A 24,854-nucleotide genomic window follows, 5' to 3' on the forward strand; every position below is an offset into this window, starting at 1 on the left:
TTTTTTTTTTAATAAAGATTTTATTTATTTGAGACAGAGAGAATGAGAGAGAGAGAGCACATGAGAGGGGGGAGGGTCAGAGGCAGAAGCAGGCTCCCTGCCGAGCAGGGAGCCCGACGTGGGACTCGATCCAGGGACTCCAGGATCATGACCTGAGCCGAAGGCAGTCGCTTAACCAACTGAGCCACCCAGGCGCCCTACAATGGCATTTTTGAAACAGTATAAAAAGGTTCAGAGGTGGGGCGCCTGGGTGGCTCAGTCGTTAAGCGTCTGCCTTTGGCTCAGGTCATGATCCCAGGGTCCTGGGATCGAGCCCCGCATCGGGTTCCCTGCTCAGCGGGAAGCCTGCTTCTCCCTCTCCCACTCCCCCTGCTTGTGTTCCCTCTCTTGCTGTGTCTCTCTCTGTCAAATAAATAAATAAAATCTTAAAAAAAAAAAAGGTTCGGAGGTGGGTGGGGATACTTACATATGTGTCTAATTCAGAAACTCTCACAAGCCACGGCAGGCCACCACCAGCCCTCCTGTGCCTTTTCCCCAACATCCCAGGGGAGACGGAGGATGTCCTAGGATGGAAAAAGGAAAAACACATACTCCCTTATTCTCATGTTTCCCATGAAAAGATGAGTAGAAGAGGAATATTCCAGCCTCTCCCCACTTCCTCACTTATTAACTCATGAGAGAAATGATTTGTCTGATTGGTGAGTTTTGAGGAAGGACATGTTGGCTGGGCTGGCCCCTTCTGGGTTTTCTTGAGGAGCCAGCCTGGCCATGTGACTCTTACATTCTGGTTTGCTCTTCATGATGTGATAACCCTAGTAGACAGGGTGGTTTTTTGTTTGTTTGTTTGTTTGTTTTGCAGGGGGGCAGTTCAACCTGTGGGGAAGGTGGGGCATGGGATTGTTAGCAATCTCTTTGGCCACAGATCTAAAGCTAGAGCTGCAAATCAGTAATAAAGCTGGCATTTTAATCTTCATCTGTTTATCTCTGCGCCTTCATTTTTACATAGTTTAAACTCAGCAATCTCAGTTTGGATCCTTAAAATGTCCAGCAGTGCAGAATGATGAGTTAGGATCATGAAAGTTGCACATTTACTGCCTTCTTCACCACCACCCCCAATAATTCTATCACATAGTACATCTGATCAAAGGTTTCTTGGGTTAAGCAGTGAAGGGATTATAGTACAAATATTGGAATCCCAGGAAACAGAAGACACTGGCAGGGAATAGACAGATAATTTGGTGTATGTCTCTGAGTGATGCCTTTAACCTGAAGGAACTTTACCAAAATATAGTGATGGAAAAATCCATACGATTTTGAGGAAACTACCTTTTGGGAGCCTAATAAAAATCCATAACACTGGGCGCCTGGGTGGCTCAGTTGGTTGAGCAACTGCCTTCGGCTCAGGTCATGATCCTGGAGTCCCGGGATCGAGTCCTGCATCGGGCTCCCTGCTCAGCGGGGAGTCTGCTTCTCCCTCTGACCCTCCCCACTCTCATGTGCTCTCTCTCATTCTCGCTCTCTCAAATAAATAAATAAATCTTTAAAAAAAAAAATCCATAACACTGATGTCCATGGAAAGACTCTTCCAAGTAAATCATAGGTCTATCAAACTTAAGGAGAAGCAGTGAAGTTCACATCATTGCAATGGCAAGGTCAAAGCTCAGCAATAATGACAAGGTTATACTCTGAGATAAAGACAGCAGAAGCAGTTGCTAATTAAAGTAACCAGGTGGCAGAAAGCAGCATTAAATTGAAGGAAAATTTGAACATCTTCTGGGAACCAGCCAAAGGATAGGAGAGAACTTGGAAGCTACTTCTGATGGCATTAGAAGTCTTAGCCGTATCTTTTTTGTCTTTTTCCTTTGACTGGATTAGCATAAGGGAAAACATTATAGGTTTACCCTGTGAGGTACCTATTCTCCAAAGATGGTCTCCCAGTGAACCATGCCTCCCAGTACTCATGCCTCTATGTACCCCCTGTTCTTGACTTCTACTGGTTATCACAGAATCAATAGAATGCACTGGGATTGATGCTGCCTGGCTTCCAAGGAGGCTAGGTCAGAAGAAGCCTTGCAGCTTCTACCTTGATCCCTCGGAATGCTTTCTCTAGGGCAGCTACCATATGAGACCTTTGATTAACCTGAGACTTCCATGCTGTAATGAAGCCCAAGCTAGCCCCATGGAAGGGCCATGTAGAGAGATATGCCCAGGTAGTACCCAGCTATTCAAGCCATCTCAGCCCAGGCACCAGACATGAGAGAAAAAACACTCTTGAATATCTAGTTGAGTCCTCAGATAACTCCAGTTCCGGCCAATATCTAACTTCAACTGCATTAGAGACCCCAAATCAGAATCACCCAACTGAGCCCAGTAAATGCACAGAATTAAGAGAGATAAGAATAAATTATTTTAAATCACATTTTCTAAAAAAGATTTATTTATTTATTTGAGAGAGAGCATGTTGGAGAGTGTGAGCCGGGGGGAGGGACAGAGGGAGAAGAAGAGAGAATCCTTACACAGACTCCCCGCTGATTACAGAGCCCAATGTGGGGCTCAATCCCAGGACTCTAACACCATGACTTGAGCTGAAATCAAGAGTTGGCCGCTTAATTGAAAGAGCTACCCAGGCACCCTAAGAAAAAATTATTTTAAAATCATTGATTGTTTGGGTAGTTATCTATAGCAGCAGATAATTGAAACAGCCTTCACAACATGGGGTATGAAATTGTTTGTAGTAATATCACTGAACTGCTACAGCCAGGAAAGATTCCAGATGGGATTGCAATAAAGTTGGCATCTATGTTTTTACCCAATGGGGGTATCCACTTTCAGTTTGGATTCCAATCATGGAAGTTGCTCTTCCCTCAAAAAGGAGCAAAAGCAAAGAAACTAAAAAACCATCATTCCCATCTGTTGGTCAGAAAAAAAAAGGGCCCTCATTATTGACTGGCAAATAGAGTAATTCTTGGGAAAGTATGTGACCTGTGGAAGGTATTTACAGGGAATCTTTGAGAATTTAAACCTTAAAAAAAAAAAAAAGAAATACAAATGTTTAAATCCAATACATAAAATGAATTTGGCACAATTGCAGATGGAAACTAATAAAAACCCTGCAAAAGTAGTAAAGCTCTGACATAAGAATACCCTAGCACAGACCACACTGGGAAAGAAAGACACAGGGCATAACATTAAGTTCAAGAGCTTAAGGTTTGGAACCACAAATCGGGGTTTGAATCTTGTCACAACCACTTACCAGTAGTGTGATCTTGGTCTAGTAACTTAACCTCCATGAGTTCATAATGGGTAATCTTAGTACCTAATATAAAACCTTAAATGAGTATTAAATGAGATGATAAATACAAAATGCTTATGACCATTTCTAGAACACAGTAGGTCCTTAATATAAAGTAGCAATTGTATTATTTCAAATTATTTGAGTCATTTTTTGTATTTTTGCTTGAATAACGTAAAAGCCTACCACCTAATTAAGGGTTTTTACCAATTTCTTATTGAGGGAAAAACTAGAAGTTCACATCTCACTTTGTAGACTGTTGTATGAACTTGTAAGTCTAGCAGTTAATGCTAGTGAAATAGAAAACCCCTGAGTTTCAATGACTTAATGTAACAGTTTATTTCTTGCTCACTCAGCACCCAAAATGAACACTTCTTATGGGTGAGACTCTTCTTCAAGTGGTGAGTCAGGGACCCATGTTTGTTTTGCTTTGTTATTTTGCCATCTTCAACATGCACTATATCTACTTAGATTGAACCAGGCAGGGGAAGACTATAGAGTATTATTCCATATGGAAGTCTTCTAGGAACCTGGCTTGGAAGTGGCCTATGTCATTTCCACTCTCATTTTATTGACTAGGAATTAGACATATGGCCAGACCTAACTACAAGGGAGTTAGTAGTCTAGCTAAGAGCCCAGGAAATTTGGTAACCAGATAGCAATGTCTACCGCATAAAGTACAGAAACAAAATGACAAGCATATGATAGGAACCAAAAAAAAAAAGGATAATATATTTTGTGGCAAAATGTATATACTCTGTCTAGTAGGTATTCTTCTAATCCAAATAATTTTATTGCCAATGTAAAGAATCCTCTAGGGCACCTGGGTGGCTCAGTTGGTTAAGCGACTGCCTTCGGCTCAGGTCATGATCCTGGAGTCCCGGGATCGAGTCCCGCATCGGGCTCCCTGCTCAGCAGGGAGTCTGCTTCTCCCTCTCCCGCTCCCCACTCTTGTGCTTTCTCTCTCTCTCTCACTAATAAATAAAATCTTTAAAAAAAATAAAAATAAAAAGAATCCTCTAGATCAAGATGTAGATTTGTAGGGCTTAGCTGACATTATCAAGATTCTGGTGCCTAGAGCCAAAAAAAAAGAGGGAGAGAGAGAGACACAAGTGACACTTTTAACAGATGGTTGCTTTAATGAGCTTTATTTCTGTTCAGGTGTCCTACATATTATATAAATTCCCAAGTTAAGGGCAACCTAAGTTTTCATGCAAAAAAATCCAAACTATATTTTTTACACATTTTATCCATTAGTATGTTTCCTCAGCAACTAATTTATTGAAATTGAGATGCCATCTACACTTGAGTAGATCATTCATTCATACATTCAGTATCTTTCATACTTCCAGAGACACAGAAGCTGTAAGAGAGAGAATAGAGGACACATTGATCTTAAACTGGTTACAGAGCTGCAAGTTAGATAGACTAGAATATTTGGAAAACAATTTTAGGGAAATTTAAGGTAGAATAGCCTGGTATAAACATGATGACCACGTTTTCTAGGTCAAAATATCAGAACATGTGGTCTGACAATTTCTTGTTATTGATTTGTGAATTTGTTCATATGAAACTTCACAAAGCTGTATTAAATTGGACATTTCACTGACTACATGATGCAGTGACTTCCAGTTTAAAACTTGGGGTCTTTTGTCTAAAGACACTCAGGCAAACTTGAGATTCTTCCACTCCATTTCTATCTCCTTAAGGGTGGTCTAAAACCTCAGGATACAATCAATCAATCAATCAATCAATCAATAAAAACCTCAAGGTATATATCACATAGGTAATGTCCTGGCATGGAGGAGCGGATGTGCTTGTCTTTGTACAGGGCCTCCCTTGAGTTGTTCATTTCACTCTTCTGTTCATTGGCCTCAGTAATTAAAGGGCTCCAGTGACCTTTTTCTCTTGGCTTCTGGGTCCAGCAAGGTCACTTTGCATTTACTACCAACACTGAGTCTCTCCAAGTCAGCTCGTTCAGGCCCCCAGGCCCATCTACTGAGGTAGTTACTTTGCATTTCATGCAGCACAGTGGGCTTTGCAAATGCCCAGCTATATCCTTGGAAGCCCTGTAATGTTTCTTCTGCTCTGAGATTCAACTCTTGCCCAATTTATTTGGAGTTTCTCTCTCTCTCCGCCAACTATCCCCACTCTACACTTTAGGACTTGGCCTAGGACACTGGGCTCTTTCTCAAAGACAATCCATGACGAACCTTAGTCATAGTCACTCAGCTTCTTTCCCACCACCAGCAGGAAAAAAAAATGTACTTCCTATTCTATTTGTGAAGAGATTATTTTTACCATTATGGTGCCTTCTTGGCACTCTGGTTTTCATGCAGGCTGTTCTCTCTCTCACACTTGGCTCTTGATATTAAAAATAAAGCTTTTAGAATTAAAAACAATTCACCAAAAAACCACTTCTGTCTCTCTGACTCTGTTTCACTCCACTCAAAAGTGCTTTGGCTTTCAGACTACTGCCTCTGTTACGTTTTTATTTAAAGTTAAAAGATCAAAGCCAGGAATTTCATTAATTAGTCTCTGCGTCACTCTAATCTGGAGAAGAGTACATATCACCTGTTCTTGGTGCTGCTTGAATGACGCAGAAAGGGCAGGGGTAAACGAGATTTTTTTCAAATACATGATTTAGTACCAAAATATTTGCTGTTGCAGAATTATAAAATATTAATTCATTTAGATAGGCTACTTTTATTTAAAAGAATGAAATAACATGAAACTGGAACTGTCCTAGAAAATTTCAATTGTATGGTTGCCATAAATTGCATTCTACATATGTAAATATTGAGGGAATTCACTGTTTGCCAAAGACTCCCAGGGGTCAGAGAAAGCTATGTGGTTAGCCAGCCACCCGGTTACCGGCAGCAGGTAGCTGTGCCAATGGACAGATGGGCCTTTGCGCTCTCTTTAAATTCCATAAAGTGATGTGTTTGCATGTCTTAAGTATCATTCTGCTGATAGTGAATCAATGGTTCTCAAATTTAGTGCTCAGAAGAACCATCCAGAGAGCTTGTTTAAAAATACATTTTGTTGGGGCGCCTGGGTGGCTCAGGCATTAAGCGTCTGCCTTCGGCTCAGGTCATGATCCCAGGGTCCTGGGATCGAGCCCCGCATCGGGCTCCCTGCTCGGTGGGAAGCCTGCTTCTCCCTCTCCCACTCCCCCTGCTTGTGTTCCCGCTCTCTCTGTGTCTCTCTCTGTCAAATAAATAAAATCTTTAAAAAATAAATAAATAAAAATAAAAATACATTTTGTTAAAATAGTACAGACTCCTGAACTCTCTGTAGAGATTGATTAAGCCAGAGGTTGGATCCACTAAGCAGTTTTAACAGACACCCAAATAATCCCAATTCAGGGGGAGTCCTCAAACCACACACACCTTGAGAAACATTGTCTCAGATCAGGGAAGGGAAATGCCCATTTACTCAGCTGCCTTGCTGCGTACTCAGTAATCCCCTAATTCAGCATCATCAATCATCACCCACACATGGATGGCAATGCTTCTATGGCTTGCCAGGGTTCACTTAGAGAGCCTACCTGCTGGGGCAGGCGCGTGCCACCCACAATCTCCCATGCAGAATCAGCATCTCATCGCCCCCTGTGGTTCAAAGATTTGCTGGGCGTGTAGGCCATCTGGACACAAACACACAGCAGGTAGTGATAGGATTGCCAACTAAACTGTCTATAGAGCTGCAAGCTTTTGTTCAGCAGTTGGCCAGCTTCTGTGCCTTGACAGTGAGTTATCATTTTTAGAGATCTGATTTTTTTCTCTATAGGGAGATATTCTCTCTTAATTCTCTCTTTAAAAATTAGCTGTTATATGTGAAATATTCTTGTTGCTACCAAGATACGCTGAAAATCATACTGGATTCGTTTGAATAGAAGGTATGATAGGAAGATTATATTTGTCTTCACGACAAATGCAGAACAGTAAAGCAATGGGTGATTTATTATTGTTAATATTTGTTGCTATTATTGTTGTTGTATTGCTGCCAGCATTTCTTAAGGGGTCGCGATGCACTAGAACCATCTCATTTCTGAACATGTATAAAAACATGAAATATATACTTTTCTTCCCATTTTATAACATCAATAATTCCCAAGATATTCAGAGGGCGTTTTATTCCATTCTAAAGGTGCTACATTTACAAACATTCATCTAGGTGGAACAGATAATGAGTGCTCAAGTGCATTTGCCAACTCAAATTGTTTGTAATAACTGGAACCAGGAGAGCTTGTGGGTAATATATTGGACTGGAACACAAAATGAAACCTTACAGGGCTTTGTGAAAATAAATAGTGCTTATTTTAAAGTGCCATAGTGGGAGGGGAATTGTTTACTATCACAAATTACAAATTGTGAGATAAAACAAAATGGAAAAATGCAGGGAGCCTCTCTGACTTCCTATCAGTGAGACTTATTTAATAGTGAGTTATGTTCTGCCAAGAAATAAAAAATCCATACCAAAGAGGCATTGAAAACCAGCCTGAACAATGCACTAGAAAATGTACGGTGAAATCCTTCTGAAAGGAGGAATGAATGGACTGACTAAGCTTAATACCCCTCAGGGTTCCATCTCATTCACTGCATTTCAGCATTCTAGAACCTAATGTTCCAAGGTAAATCATTTCTTCCCATACATATGTCAGCACAGGACACAATTAAATTCAGAAACCTGCAGAAATTAATTATAAAATTGTTGTCATACATAGTGAAGGTGTTAGAAAACATCCCAGTAATTTAGGCTCTCTAGGGAGCCTACAGTGAATCACTTGTCTTCACCACTGTTAGATTCCACCTCACTTCCCTCTGCCTTCTTCCTCCAGCCTTCCATGGCTCAGACCATAATTTCCTGCAGCCTTGTTTCAGTCCTTAGGCTAATTCAAATACCCTGCCCTCTCACTCCTTCCCCCACTCCCCATCTGATAGGGCTTAATATTTAGTCCATGATTAGGCTAAGGCTTTAGAAACTCGGTGACTACTATGGCACCCATGAGTTCCTTGTCCACAAGCTTGGATCCTTGCTCACTATTATTGCCATAAGTAAACAACCATGATCGTGCAGACCTTATGGCCAAGTTCCAATAATGACAACTACCTTTGCCGACACTTCCTACTGAGGTCACGATGACCCTATGGCCTTATACCTATGGGATAAGGTGCTAAGTCCCTCCTCCAGGGTTTTCCAAGCCCCCCCCCTTTTTTTTAAATTTTAGTTAGTTAATGTATAGTGCAATATTGGTTTCAGGAGTAGAATTCAGTGATTCATCACTTACGTACAACACCCAGCGCTCATCACAAGTCCAAGGCCCTTCTTAAAAGACAGTATCTTTTTCTTTGCAAGAACACAATCTTAACTATGAGCCTAAGAGTCCATTAGGGCACATTTACAGATATGTGGGTCCAAGTTTGTCCAAATGAGTAAGATCTCATTGGTACTTGGTTTCAGATATATTTGTCCAATCTTTTCAATTCAAGCCTTTTCAGATTTAGGCCTTCTTCTGTTTTACTACCCAATAAATCTATCCTCTCTTCCTAGTTTCATTTTGTGAATAAATACTGAAGTAGTGGCTCTATCAAGTTCTTAAGGACTCCTCAAGACCTCGGGTACACTTTGCCCAACGTCTTTTACACCATCAGGTCCTACCTTATCTCTAATATTTTTATAAGACTTGCTTCTGTTCTAACTCTGTCTCATCCTTTTCCCTGATTCTTTTTAATTCTCCTCTCTGTTATCTGCTCATTTGGAGGCCCAGAACCCACCTGTCTCTCACAGGCACCCAATCTCTCCTTACTGTATAGATTATGGCTGCCAAAATAGCATATGTAAGCACAGAAACTTCCAAACAAAGAGTATGAAATGTATAGTGTGTCACATGCAAACTAGAGAGTTAGATGGGAGGAAGCCATTTCTATAATTTAAAAAATTAATTTAGGCCTTAAAAGTCTAGTATGGACATGAGCTTACTATAATTAGATTTATCTCAAATGTAGGTGCTCACAAAGAAAAAATGCAAGTGGCCATTTACTATAGTGGTGAAATTAAACAGAATGCTAACATGCAAGACTGTTGGGGATGAGGGAAAATGAATGCTGTCATTTATGATTAATGGAAATGAAAAGCAGTATGCATTTAGGGGAAAGCAGTTTGGCAATATCTATTGAAATCTAAAAGGCACATACCTTTAACCCAACAATCTCACTTTAAGAAATATTTATTGAGACCCTCATCTATGTTATAAACTAAGAAAATCATATTGAACAAAACAGCTCCTGACCCTCATGGAATGAGTATTAATGAAGCAGACAGAAAAGTTAATCAAATCACCTAGGAGATTAATGTTACTAAATTACACTGTGATGTATGCTACAAAGGAAAGGTGCATTATACACGGACATGGGGAACCTGATCATATCTGCAGGGTCAGGAAAGGCCTCCCCGGGGAAGTGAGATCAAAGAATCAGTAGGAGTACATTGGGAAAAAGAAAGGACTGTAGAAGTTAACGGGTTAAAAGAACGGGAAACATTCCAGACAGAGAGAACAGCACATACAAGCATTTCTTCCGTCTGTTCATTTCTCACCACATCCACCCCTACCTAGTCCAACAGCTAAGCTCCTTCCCATATTAGGGTTTTTGCATTCTCTGTCCCCTTTGCCTGAAATGCTCTTCCCCATGATCTCTGCATGTTAGCTATCTTTTCCTTCAAATCCCAACTATAAGAGAGGCCTGTTCAGGGAGGCTTCCCTGCTCACCCAATAAGGAGGAGTCAGTTAGTAATTCTCTATTATAGCATGAGAGCAGAAAATAACAATGAACAATGATCACTCTTATGTTTGTCTTGTTTATTTTTGTATTTTACTTTTTGTATGCCTTTTCTCATTCTACCCCTCTAGAATGTAAACTCGGTTAGAAGAAGAAACCCTTCCTGTCTTTTTCATTGATATAACCCCAGAGTCTTGAAGTAAACAAATAAAGATGTTCTGCAGATGAAGGGAGTGTGGGAGAATATTGGAGGAACAGAAAGAAGGCTTGGTGTGGATGAAAGGCAAAAGTGAGGAGGAAGGTCAATCTGATGGAAACTTGATTAGAGCAAGGGAAGAATAGGCAGCTGAACTCAATTAGGAAGATTTTACAATGAGGAGAGACGGTAGCAGCATGAATTAATTGGGAGCAGTAGAGATAGGGAGAAGTGGATGGATCGAAGAAATGCTTAGGAGGTAAAACCATGCTTGGTGATAAATGGTATAAGGGTAATTATTTCTACTGTGCAACCATTTGGATGGCAGTACCATTCACTAGGGTAGAAGATACTGGGGTAGACAGGGTTTGATAGAATTATGAGCTTAGTTTTAGATAAAATGAACAGAATTTATGCATCTTGGGTCATGAAGAAAGGAATGGAGAAAAATAAATCAAAAGTAATCTAAAAAGAAACAAATGTGTTGCAAGCTACATGGTTCTGTAAAACAAAGAGGTCTAATGTGAAGATAGGAATATAGGTGCCACCTATATACAGAGGGTGAGTAAAGCCTTAGTCATTGACGAGACTGTCTAAAGTTGGAATATAATATGCAAAGGGAAGAGTATCTAGGTTGAGCTTGAGGAGGTTGCACTGAGGAAAATGTGGTAGCAAACTACACTGAGAAGGACCTACAAAAGAGGGAGGAGGAAGAGCAGAGAGCCGTCCAAGGGACAGAGAAGATGCTCAAGAAGGTGCAAAGGAAAATAAATGCCCCCTTGGCTCTAACATCATGCTGGTTAAGGGGAGCTTGGCAAGAACTGGTCTACAGAGGAATCTGTCTTACATAAATGCTAAGCAAGCACACAAAACCACACAACGTTCACTAAAACAGTCATTTTAGTAGCATGAAAAAAAAACATCTACCTGAAAATAATTTGAATATCAATGGAGAATACCTACATAGATTATGATATACACCAGTTTGCAATTCGGTCATTGAAAGTGAGAAAATCTATGTATGATGACTGATGATATGGAAAGATGTCCAGATTTACAAATAAGGGGGGGAAGCACATTATAGATCAGTATGGCTAGCCTGATTTATTTTTGTAAAACCTGTGTAGATAGATACCTCTATATAAAAGAGGAAGATTGAAGAGTTTGTAGCACCACATGGGTAATGGGGAGCTCTTTTTGGGGGTGCTGCTAAATGGTGGGAGCAGGAGGATAGCGGTGGGGGAAACAGATGGTGGGGTTATAGGTGCTTTAACTTTTTGTGTATCTCAAGTTAAAAAAAAAAACAACTGGTCATGTGCTAAACCTTCTCTTTACTTTGTGTAAAAATATTATTTTTATAAAAACCTAACCCAATATAAAAGCTGAATCTATAGAATGACTGCTTTCAGAAATATGTCAGGCAAATGAATAATGTCACGACAGGCCAAGAAAGTTTAACTGACACATTCATTAATTGGAACCTCTTTTGAAGCACAAAACAATTACGATTTTAAGCCAAATGCTAGACATACCCAACATGGTAGTCTTCCTTAATAAGTGCTTCCTCTAATTTGAATTCCCATGTTTTTTACAGACTACTCAAAGATCTATGCTCAGTGAGCACTTTCTTGGTTAATAGTTTTATTTATGTTTTAAATTAATGAATAGATTCTATTTTAAAGCAGGCCGTAATGAAAAATAGTGCAGGAATCAAGGACTTATTTTCCTTTACTTTGGCAGATGTATGGCATGTATATGTGTATGTTTGGGGGGGACGGATACACATACAAATGTACATTACAATTTACGTTGTGTATTTATAAAACTAATGTTTATTGTTCCCTTTGGGGAACTTCAGTATGCAAATATAAGCAAATTGAGACTGTTTTTTAAAAATCTTTGCATGTATGTATCTACATAGTTGTATGTGGAAGTATAAATTGTTAAGTTTATACATTATTCCCAAACAAAATAATTCTCAATATTTACTCATATAAAAATGGAATCATTTCAGGGTCCCTGGGGGGCTCAGTTGGTTAAGCAGCTGCCTGGGTCTCAGGTCATGATCCTGGGGTCCTGGGATCGAGCCCCGCATCAGGCTCCCTGCTCAGTGGGGAGTCTGCCCCCCCAGCTCATGCTCTCTCTCCCTCACTCTGCTCTCTCTCTCAAATAAATAAATCCTTTAAAAAATGGGAAATGGGCTCATCTCATCCATTTTAATATTTTTAGTCACTAAAATTCACACCGTTCTCCAAATATACTATCAAATACAAATTACAAAGTTTAAGCAGATATAATATATATTTTAAGAAGTTCCTTTTAACATTTAAGTACCTTAAGTTTAATTTTAATAAAAAGGAGTAAGTCAATAATAGTATATTGTCTTTTGCTGTTGTAACTAATATAATTAAAAAATTAGGGGCGCCTGGGTGGCTCAGTCGGTTGAGTGCCTGCCTTCCACTCAGGTCGTGATCCTGGGATCGAGCCCCACATCAGCTCCCTGCTCAGCTGTGAGTCTGCTTCTCCCTCTGCCCCTCACCCCACTTGTGCTTTCTCTCTCTCTCTCTCAAATAAATAAATAAAATCTTTTTAAAAAATCAGAATGAATGTATTACCGAACTTTCTTAAAATGCTAGAAAGGAATTTTAAATATATTTCTAAAATCTTTTCCATAAGAAGTTGCATTCAACTTCATAAATGGATCAAGTTGATAAAGTGTATAAATCAGCCTTGATCAAAGTCTGCTAAATTTGCATACTTTATAATTTAAGAGTAACTTATTAACTGGGGTCACTCTCCACAGTTAAGTTAAAGCACCTGAAACCTGAAACAATCAGGAAGCAAGAAAGGACTTTAAGGTCTGAGAAGTTTAAAAACATTTTTTTCTTATTACTCTATAATTCACTAAGATTCCATCCCTTTTTTTAATCATATGATGTTTATACTCTGTACACAAGTATAATTTATATTCATAATGTATGAAGCGCCATAGAAGCACATACAAAGAATAACTGGATTTTAAAAAAGACACAAAAGCAAATATTGATTTCTGAGAATACATAACACCTAATATCATCTTGAATGTAGAAATTGTTTTGTTAGGTGTCCTTACACTGTAGCTCTTGCAAGTCAAAGTGCTATCTCAAGCATGAAATCTTAAACATTTGCTTTTGTGAAATTTTGAAATGTTTAGGAACTCAACTCTAAAGCCTAATTTTAAACATACACATTGCATTTGTCTGTGAATTGCTGAGCTGAGGCACTAAAAAAAATTTTGGTCCATTGTCCTGTCTTTAGACAGTGTCTGTCTAATCATCCCAAAGGTCTTGGATGCTATTTGATTTTTCAGTATCTCAGTTTATGATGATTTCACAACTTCCCTTGTAAACTATTCCATTATTCCAGTATTCAAATTTCCTTTCTCTCAGGATTCCCTTCTCTAGGGTAAACTAGGAGGAAACAGTAAAAGAGGACTAAAAAGACTTTAGAATATTCATTTTTGTTTTTTTAAATAAACAGAGAGACTTTTAGTGAATTTTACTGTCCGAAGTCAATTAAGAGAGTGTTGGCTTGAGCAGGAAAATCATGCTGGGCTGCACCTGAGAGACAGTGCTTTCCCCTGTGAATGCAAACAGGATCTCTGTCGCTCAGGAGCCAGGCAGTTGTCCCAAAGAGCTGGGCTGGACAGAATCCCAGGGAAAGGTGGCTCCAAGGGTGTCTGTCTTCGGTAGGCTCAAGCCTCTGCTCTCCCAAAGGCTTTCCCTGCATCTTTTGGTCTCCCCTATCTTTACTATGATCCCAGAGAGCTCCTTACCATGCGAAGCAAATAAGGGGAAACACTCTGAAGTCTAAAGCATTATAGAATTTTAATGGCTGTCTTATTTATTACCATCCCCAGGTATCCCCCCAACCTTCCATCCTTCCTCTCTGCACACCTCCTTCCACTACCACCTGATGTACATTTATAAACACTTGGAGTTGGGAATAAATTTCTAGAGGGCCCTGTTCTATACCAATCAGATAAACCCCAGAAATGCAATTATTACCTCATATTAATATATCACCCCTCTTATGTTTGCATTTTAAAAGGAAGTTTTTTGAGATAAAAATCTTATCATTAAAGCACCTTGGCAAGCCAGAGGGGAAGATAACTGTTGTTCAAAAAGGTGGGTCTCATTAGTATTTTACTCATGGCAATGAGAAACTAAGGAAACAAAGCATTATCTTCGTCAAAAGCATTAACCTATCCATGGAAAATGCCAGTATGTTGTTTTACACTCAGAGCTGGTTGGTAAACTTAATGAGCACTTTCTAACTTCGGGCTTAATATTTAATTCCTGTTACCTTTATTTTTATGTTAAAGAAAGCAAAGCTAGTTATATTGTTTTCAGTGCTAATAAAATTGTTGCTGAATATCTGACAAAGAAAGCAGATGGTCCTTTAAAGACTCATCAGACTGCTCCGTCTGCAGCCAGGCCTTGTTTCCTGGATCCTACAAGTTTTATTGTTTGATGGAATCGACAACATATTTCATGGATATAGTAGAAATGCCAGATTGATTCTTTCTAGAAGGGTATTCTCTCACATTCATGTTACTTGTTGATTATAATTCAGGATAGTCAGATGACAGATTTCTGAGCTGCAGATCAGTAGAATATATATGTTCCAGCCCTAGATGTACCTTTTAAAAAACTCAGGGCAAACCACTTGATATTTCTTAATGCAGATTCTAATTCACTAAGTCCATGGTGGGGCTTGTGATTCTGCATTTCTAACAAACTCATTTGGTGATAAAGCTCATTCTCAGACCACACTTAAAGCAGCAAGACCTTGGGGCACATGGGTGGCTCGGTTGGTTAAGCATCTGCCTTCTGCTCAGGTCATGATCCTGGGGTCCTAGGGTCCAGCCCCACCTCGGGCTCTCTGCTCAGCGGGAACCTGCTTCTCCCTCTGTCCCTCACCCTGCTCGTGCTCTCTCTCTCTCAAATGAATAAATAAAATATTTTTAAAAAAAGCAGCAAGACCTTAACATATTTCACTCATGTGTGTACATAATAGCAGTTGTACTTATTATACAATGCAACTGTGTGAGTAAAATAACAGGTGAGAAAATGTCTGGAAGTAAAGAACTGAGTAAGTGGGGAGTTTTATTACTTAAGATAGCACCTTGCTTTTGAAACAAACCCAATAGGAAAATCTAACTTTGCAAAATAGTTTAATAATAAAGAAATAATTTACTTTTCTGGATGATTCTCTGCTTTATAAGAGATATTAAGATATTTCTTCAATTATTGAGGTCCTCTAATGTATTCAAGGTTAACATTAAAAAATTACATTTAATGCATGGCTTCTCGTGAGCACAAATATTGCATAAAACTGTACGCTAACAATTTGCCATTAACCTGAATGGATGGATGGCAGCAGTAACACTTTGTGTATGTAATCAGTACACGTTTACTACTGGACTGAAAGAATTAACACTGGACAGAGCAATGGATGTACCACACTAGACAGAATGAAGTCTATTAATTTAGAAAAATAGATTTTAGTGACTCACAAAGGCAGTATCTCTGTCAGTTTGCAAAATTTCTTCATATCATTGTTAAACCTCTACCTAATCCAAGCCAGAACTTATTGAGAAATATTTAAAATAAATAGTTCTAAATTGGTGAATCATGTGAAGCCTAAATCTTTAAGTTGATGAAGAGAATAAGAGAGCACTGAATGTGTGTGTGTGTGTGTGTGTGTGTGTGACTGTAAGGACTGGTTTTTGCCATCACTAGTTCTTATAAATTTACACTGAGCCAATGAATCTAAAAATGGAAACAGTACACAGATCATTAAGGCTGTAAGCAGAGAAACTGGAAGAAAACCACAGATGTCTTGGATATTGAGGACCAGGAGTTGGCATGAAGAATGTATTAAACTATATCTAAAAATTATACCATCAGTTCAAGTGATTTTGCAACTTGGCCTGTGAACAGAAAAACACAAATAAGAGTTAAAATACCAATTCTTATTAAATTATTATATAATGAAGAAAAGAAATGGTTTCCACAAGTTGTAATTTAAGGAAGAAAAATCCATCCATCTTTGCTGCCCTAATTGAGCTGAATAGCAATAGCCTGGCGCTTTTGCCCTCCTCCCCTTCCTGGTAAGTAATTGATCAGTTGGAAACATTTTAAAGTAAAACATGGTCTTTACTTTTCCTGATGTTAATGGCTCCTTGTTTATATGACTGTATGTGGCATTGATTATAAAGACATTTGTTGGATTCTAGTTTTATACTTATACATTTATAGGAACACAGCAAGGATTAGGAGATACTTTATATATTTTCTCAATTTATTGAGTAGTAAAACTAGGAACAAAGAAATGAGAGAAGTCAGAGATTAGATGACAAGGTAGCAGCTTCAATTGAATCCAGCTTGGGAAGACAGTTAACTACTTCCAAAAGTATTTGAGCTATAATTATTGATATTATAAGTTGTTTGAGGTATACGCATGCTCATAACGGCACTCTTCACAATAGCTAAAAGGTGGAAACAGCCCAAATGTCTGTCAATAGATGAATGGATAAACAAACCATGGTATATACATGCAATAAAATATTATTCAGCCAGAAAAAGGAATGACATAATTACACATGCTACAACACGGATAAACCTCAAAAGCATTATGCTAAGTGAAAGAAGTCAGTCAAAAAAGGTCATATATGATTCCATTTATATGAAATATCCAGAATAAGTAAATCCATAGACACAGAAATCCATAGACACAGAAAGCAGATTGGTGGTTACCAGGGGTTAGCAGGTATGGGGGTTCCTTCTGGAGTGGTGAAAATGTTTTAGAACTAACAAGTAGTGGTTGTACAACATCGTAAATATTAGTATATTAGTATATATAACGCACTAAATTGTTCACTTTTATTTTTTATTTTTTAATTTAAAGATTTTATTTATTTGAGAGACAGAGAGAGCACAAGCAGGGGGAGCGGCAGTCAGAGGGAGAAACAAGCTCCCTGCTGAGCAACGAGCCCAATGTGGGACTCGATCCCAGGACCCTGGAGTCATTACCTGAGCCGAAGGCAGACGCTTAACCGACTGAGTCCCCCAGGTGTCCCTAAATTGTTCACTTTTAAATGGCTAATTTTGTGTTATGTAAAATTCACTTTGATAAAACAGTTTGGGAGTGAACAAACATAAATGGAATTAATTAACACTCAATGCCTAGTCAGCACAGTGCCTGGATGATAGTAGGTGTTCAACAAACATTTGTTGAGTGGTGAATGAATCATAAGGTTAGAGTTCTCTTGCCAAATGGTCTCTTTTCAGAAGGATATCTTTCAGGTTTGGGGATTTTTTTCACCCCTTCTAGAAACAGTGGAACCAAGAAGTAGTGTTAAAATCATAAAATTGAAAAGGGGAGGAAATGTGAGATGACAAATAGTCTAACCTCATTATTTTACAAGACCCACGGATGTGACCGGCCTTCTTAGATAACACAGCCAGTTAGTCTCATTAGCAGACTGGAATAGGAGGCTCCAGATTTCCAGCTCTCTTTGATACCCCTCACTGCTTCAGCCACGACCCAAGATCCCTGAGAAGGGTGGAGCCTGGTGGAGGAGGAAAGAGTTAGCCAGACAACAGCTGTAATGAAGTTAATGTACTCTTGTGTATCAGGACTCAGGCCATATTTGGGTGTGGAGGGAACACAGCTGTACTGAGAAGAAGAAAAACAAAGTGGGTGGTAAATAAATTATCAAAAGTATAAAATGCAAATATCCAATGGTGGATGCAATTCTATTCCCAGGAAACAAATATCTAGAATTGTAACTCTCTTTCATAAGGGAGGTTAATTTTTCTTGAAAGGAGAAAGATGAAGGTAGGTCCCATTTAGAGCCAAAGAAAATAAATACATGGACACCTCATATAGATTTATTAAAATATTTGAGATTTGATAGAATTTTGGGATAAAGTTTTATTTCAGAGGAAATTTGGCCATCAGTAGTGCTTATACTCATATTTTGTAACAATGCAATTTGCTCAAAGGTGAGTTCTTTTCTGATTTCTGATCTTTAAAGATAGTACTTTAGAATTTCCATTTTAAAAAAGCCATCATAAGCAGACTTCCTATAAGATAGTTCAGTGGCAAGAGATCAAAGTTACCATTAAAAGGAATACTAGAATATTTCTTTTTTCACACTAATGTCAAAAAAAAGTGAACCAAGCTTTTAAAAAGTCTGTGTTAAGATGTGTGTGTGTGTGTGTGTGTGTGTGTGTGTTAAAGTTCAGTGCTGATGGAAATGTGCCAAGGACTGTAATACTAAGAACTGGCTTACAGCCAAGTGCCTTTGGTTTTCGAGAAGGCGAGCACGAGCCAGAGAATGTTCTCAGTACTGGTGGGAGGTTATTTGAAGTTGAGGGGGTCAGCCTATTTGATGCCCAGGAGTGGATAGAAACAATGGTTCTCTGATAATTAGGATAGTAATCCCAGCAGGGGAGCCCATCATCTTTGTTTCTCTGAGATCGAAGTGTCTCTGGGCTATGGCTTAATCTTGCAAGGGCTCTAACTTTGAGGAATCATGATATCTTTGTTAGTATGCCTCAAGCTCACTCTGCATTGCTTGCGTAGCAAACTCATTCTTCCATAAACAGACATAAAAGGTAAAATTCTACAACTTGATTCTTGTTCAAGGCATCTTGTAAAACATAGCAGCAGTAACACTGCAAAGTCACTAAGACGAATGTACATTTCTCATAAGTATACTTAATGTATGTTTAATTCTTTTCTGTTCTTTGATTCCTTTCCCTTTTGATGTTTTTCTCTTTTTATATAATGTCAATTGATTCTGTTTTCTATTTCCCCAAGCCTTCCTTTCCTCTCTATTCTCACTATTAGAATACTTTTTAAGAGCTATTCCTTTAATGGTACATACAATATTTCTTATCCTGGCACTTTCTAACCTTAAACATCAAAATCAAAGCTCCAGTCCCATTTTCAGGATTTTTTTTATGCCATAAACACTCAGAGGGCATAAATCTGACCTTTTCCTAGGCCTAACGTACCTATTTTTTCTTTACTTATATCACTTATAGTCCTGTTTCTGTGACTTTATTGAGCTGACTTTCCAGCATCCTCTCTTCACTGAGAAAAATTCAGTTTTACTATTAAAGATTCTTTTTGACAGCGACTATGAAACTCACATTTTAGTGATTTACATATACTCCTAATTTAGTGGTGTTACTTGAATTGATCTATTTTTAACATTTAGTTTATCTCCAATTTCTGCAAGTTCAGCTCTTACACAGAGCCAGACCCCTCCACTGCTCACATAGCAGTCACCTAGGTCCTCAGGCATTACAGAACAAACACAATGGTGGCTGTTAGCAGCTACACACATCTAGACTTTGCTCCTTCCAGAATTGCCTTGGTACTTCATCTGGGCCGAAAATCTCTCATGGGATAAACTAAGTTTTCTATTGCAGATGCTTTTCCGACTCACAATAAACAACAAAATGTTGGGTGGAAAGATGCCATGACAGCAGAAATTAACTTTAATGGGGAATACTGGAAAAGCAGCCTCTTACCGTCAACAAGTTCAGTAAACAATGAACAATAAGACGGCAAACACCACAGACTCACTGTACTTATTTAGAGAGGTTGCTGGGTTCTGCACATGCTTTGCATTGAGGTCTAGCTTTCTGGTGAGGCCCTTAATATGCCCAGGGAAAACACTTGCTTTTTTTTTTAGCTGAAAACTTTAGATATCAGTATTGAACCAATGAAGGATAATAAAAATACTTTGGATTTACAGAAACTCTTTTCTACTGAGATCAAATTGCTCTAATAGACAAGGACTCAATAGACAGGGATAAGTTACTATGAGGAAAATTGAAAAGCCCACCTTGGGGCCTTAAACTATGCACATAAAATTAATCGGCTAGATAGAGATTCAGAACAAATACATACAACCAAACCATGGCTTAATCTCCGCAATGTAGGGGGAAAAAAAACCCAACATATTTCATAAATATTTTGCTATTAAGATTTTTATCAAAACATTTTCATAAAATCAAATTACATTAAAAGATACAAAGTTTATAAAGCATAAGAGCCTGTTTATACTTTAAAAATGAATATATCATAGTGGTTATCATAATCACTTCATGTGGAGTATCACACAGCTTGTTGAAATCAAGACAATTCTAGTGTTTTCAATACTTATTTAGCTTTTAAGTTGAATATTCTCCCAATTATAGTGCCAGCTAAAGTATAATGAAAATAGCTTATATGGAGTTATCCAAGACACTAATAGTGAAAAAGAACTGAAACTTAAGATAATAATAACATTTACAGAGAAGAGGAGACATTTATGTCATTATGTAAAGGTATAACATAATTTTTCCTTAATTAACATAAATTGCAGACTGAGAAAATTACTAATTCAGTGTAAATGAGCTGGCTGCGTAACTGGTTACTTGATATTCAGTTATTTTGCACATATTTAATTCCATTTTATTTCTGGTTAAAAATAAAACACATGAAATTTTAAATTGTTAAACAAATCCTTTGGGAAACAATTGGCTTCTTAGAAATTATAATGAAAAGGTAAAATAACCGTAAATGAAAGACAAAACCTTAAAGAAGTACCAGTGATTCAAATTTTTATTAAAATGAGGCTATGTCTCCTGCAGTACATATTTCATTAAAATTTCTCTTGTTTAGTCAAATTTCCAATTATTAAATGAACTCAATCTCAATTTTTATCCTTCACCCATAATTAGCTTTAAAAGTAATTACCATTTTATCAGATCTGTAGTGGCTACCATAATTATTACAACATACATTTGTGATTTATCAAAATCTGACATTTATTGGTACTTTTACCCCCTTTCCCCCCAAAGGCTTGAACCTTAGAACAGTAACAATATTTTATCTCTTCTAACAAATATGCTATTATGTATTTTTCTCCATATTTTAAAAACCAAAAGTCATTATTATTACTATTCATGGTATAAATACTTATTTTGATTAACCCAAATGTTTACATCTCATTTATTTCACTTCTACCTGCATTTCCAATTGGGATCATTTTTTTTCCTACCTAGAAAAATATCCTGTAGTATTCCCTTTAGTGCAGATATGCAAGTGACTAATCCTCAGTTTTTATTTGTCTGAAAATGTCTTTATATCCCCTTTATTACTGAAGAATACTTTCATTGCATATGGACTTCTAGTTTGGTACTTACTTACTTTTAGTGCCTTATAGTTACCATTGTCTTCTAGCTTCCATTGTTCCTGTTGAGAAGTTAGCGGTTAGCTCTTAGCCTAATTACTATCACTTTGAAAGCAATCTCTCTTCTTTTCCTCAGGCTGCTTCTTCCACATCCCTGGCTGATTTCTCATTTTCTTTTTCTTTCTCTTCCCTTTTCATAAATTTTTCTGTCATGAGCCTACTTGTGTATTTCTTTTAGTTTATCCTGTTCAGAAATTGTAGGGATTCTTACATTTTTAACTTATTTTTCATTAGTTTTTGGATAATTTTCAGTTATTATCTCTTCAGATACTGTCTCTTCTCAGTCCATCTCATCTTCTTCTGGGATTCAATTATCTTTATGGTTTTTATTTTTCACCCTTTATCCTCTACCTTTCATGTATAATTTTCTATCCTTTGTGCTTCATTCTCAACAGTTTCTTTTACTCTGAGATGTCTAACTGGAGTCTTAATTCCAGCTATTCATTTCCAGGATTCCATTTGGTAACATTTTTGAGTTGTTGTTGTTGTTGTTTTTTAGAGAAAGTGGGCAGTGGGGAGGGGCAGCAGGAGATGGAGAGAGAGAATCTTAAGCAAGCTCCATGCCCAGCATGGAGCCCGATGTGAGGCTCAATCTCACAACCCTGAGATCATGACCTAAGCTGAAATCAAGAGTCAGACACTTAACTGAGTCACTCAGGTGCCCCTTGAATCTTTCCTATTCTATATCTTTAAACACTCTCAATCTTGTCTTACCATGCTTGAACATGGTAAGCCTATTTATTTTAATATTTTTATTATTTAATTTAATATTTCATTATTTATTTAATATTTTAATATTTACTATCTATTTCTTATATGCTAATAGACTCTGAGTGCCTATTTCTACTATCTCTTGTTTCTGCTGTTTCTCAGTTATATTCTCATGTCTCTTTGGGTACCAGGTTACTTTTTATTGTGTGCTAGATATTGTACTAGACAATACTTACAGAAATAATTTGACACTTAGGATAATATTACAATACTGCATGGTGGTTTTATTTTCCTTCTGCAAAGCTCTGGGAAACTAGCAATCAGAATAAACTTAACCAAATTCTGGAGATTGAAATGATAAAAAACCTAGTCTCAGTGATGACTAGGTTCCCCAGGGTTCAGCCCTTTGAGATTCCAGCCTGAATATGTGAAGAGGTTTACCATGGCTACTCTTCACTTTCAGATCTTGAACTCCAAGTTTTATCATCCTAGCTCCATTTAATAGCCTATGGATATTAAATGAACTAATCAGAATCTTGGTTTCTCTTCTTTAATTGGCAAATGTCTCCAGAAGAAAAGTCACTATAAATGACAAGTATACTTTTTTGGATTTTCAGCTTCTCTCAAATATTGCTCTGAAAGTCCTTTTGATTTTTTATATCTTTAAGAAAATTTTTTTTTTTTAGTTTTCTTTTCTCTATTTTGTTTGATTTGGTTTTGGAACTTTCCCAGTAGCTAGAGTTATCCTCAGCAGGAGAATTCCCTCAAATTACTTAGTTTCTAATTACTAGAGGTAAAAGTTGATCTGGCAGTTGTATATTTTAGACAGCTAAAGATAAATATGTAAGTTTTGGAGATTGCCAACCATCACCTCATCCTTAATCTAATATATTTCCCTAGAGACTGCCAATTATGCAGGAACGGAAGTTGATTTAGGACCATCAAGATTGTGGTTCTGCTCTAGAATGCACACATTGGGAGTAGAATCTCAATTCTCATGAGGACTATGGAATTGGGTATTCTGCACTATCTGTCTATATGTTTGACATTCTTTGGATTAAAGTTGACTGCTAGACATGCATAGACTTTGCCTACATGTTTGCCTCCTAAATTAAAGCTTAATTAAATTAAAGCCTAAAAAAGAAAACTATGGAGGATGATAAACAGCTGATAATCTAAGAACAAAGAACGTCCTTTAGTTGTAAAAGGACAGATTTTATTTAGAGGTAAAGAAAAAATTGTGTACAATAAGGGTTAGAAATTGGTATTGGTTTCCAAATTTATAGAATTTTCATGTCTGAAAATCCTTAAATACAAGAGATTCACATCCATGTAAAAAGTTTTAGGAGTCTCACATGAAGGTTTAAAGAAACTTTAAAAGTTTTAAAAATTGTTTCTTAAAGAATTTACTTTAAAAAATAAGGCTGTAACACAGGAAAAGCAGTTCTAAGCGGGAAATATATATCAATAGAGGTGTACCTGAAGATATAAGAAAAAGCTCGAATAAATAATCTAAGCTTACACCTAAAGGAACTAGAAAAATGACAAAAAAACGGCCCAAGGTTAGTAGAAGGAAGGACATAATAAAAATCAGAGCAGAAATAAATGAAATAGAGACTTTAAAAAATAGAAAATGTCAATGTAACCAAGAGCTAGTTCTTTGAAAAGATAAACAAACTGAAACCTTTAGCCAGACTCATCAAGAAAAATGAGACAGGACACAAAAAAATAAAATCATTAATGAAAGAGGAGAAATAATCAACACCACAAAAGTACAAAAAAAATTATAAGAATACTACAAAATATTATATGCCAACAAATTGGACAACTCAGAAGAAATGGGCCAATTCCTAGAAACATATGAACTTTCAAAACTGAATCAGGAATAGAAAATCTCAACAGAGGGGAGGAGCAAGATGGTGGAGGAGTAGGAGACCTAAATTTCGTCTGGTCCCAGGAATTCAGCTGGATAGGGATCAAACCATTCTGAACACCTATGAACTCAACAGGAGATCGAAGAAAAGAATAGCAACAACTCTCTGAACAAAAACTGACCACTTTCCGGAAGGTAGGATGTGCGGAGAAGTGAATCTGAGGTGATATTAGGGAGGATAGACGGTGGGGGGTGGCCTCCGCCAGCCACTACCGGCAAGTGACAGAGGAGCAGAGCACAAAATTGGAACTTTTAGAAGTCAGCTCCGCTGAGGGACGTCGCTCCAGTGGCTAAGCAGGGGGTGGAACCCTCGCTGGGACAGTGTGGTCTCAGGACCCTTGGGGTCACAGGAAGACCGGGAGGCCTGAGTGCAGCAGAGCTCCCAGGTATCGGAGCGGGTAAGCCAGCTGCAGAGACAGAGCCCAGGCGCGGGCTCTCAGCTCGGGGTTGCCATAAACCGTGATCCGTGGCACAGTCGGACCCCTGCTCCTCCAGCAGGGACCCAACAAGTGGCAGATCCAGGGAGACTCCCCTTCCTCCCCTGAGAAGAGCGGCGTGGGAGCGCACCACAGGGATCTGCTGGGTTTGGAGACTCCAGACGGCGTCGTGTGCCAGAGATAGAAATGCTCGGTCATAGGCCAGGA

General features: G+C 38.1%; 1 long non-coding RNA gene across 1 annotated transcript in view; it reads right to left on the minus strand.

Annotated features, from left to right (window-relative positions):
- The window catches only part of LOC145720798 (uncharacterized), a 72,625-nt gene extending 47,801 nt beyond the window's left edge, over nucleotides 1–24,824 (minus strand). Inside the window, exons 1-2 of the long non-coding RNA XR_014144007.1 lie at nucleotides 24,778–24,824; nucleotides 467–563 (exon numbers count right to left, since the gene is read on the minus strand). This is a non-coding gene — a long non-coding RNA (uncharacterized LOC145720798). The remainder of the gene's footprint in view (nucleotides 1–466; nucleotides 564–24,777) is intronic.
- Between the last annotated feature and the right edge of the window lie 30 nt (nucleotides 24,825–24,854).

This window comes from Leptonychotes weddellii, chromosome 3 (assembly GCF_054177405.1).
Source record: "Leptonychotes weddellii isolate Sample4059 chromosome 3, ASM5417740v2, whole genome shotgun sequence".
Classification (NCBI taxonomy): Eukaryota; Metazoa; Chordata; class Mammalia; order Carnivora; family Phocidae; genus Leptonychotes; species Leptonychotes weddellii.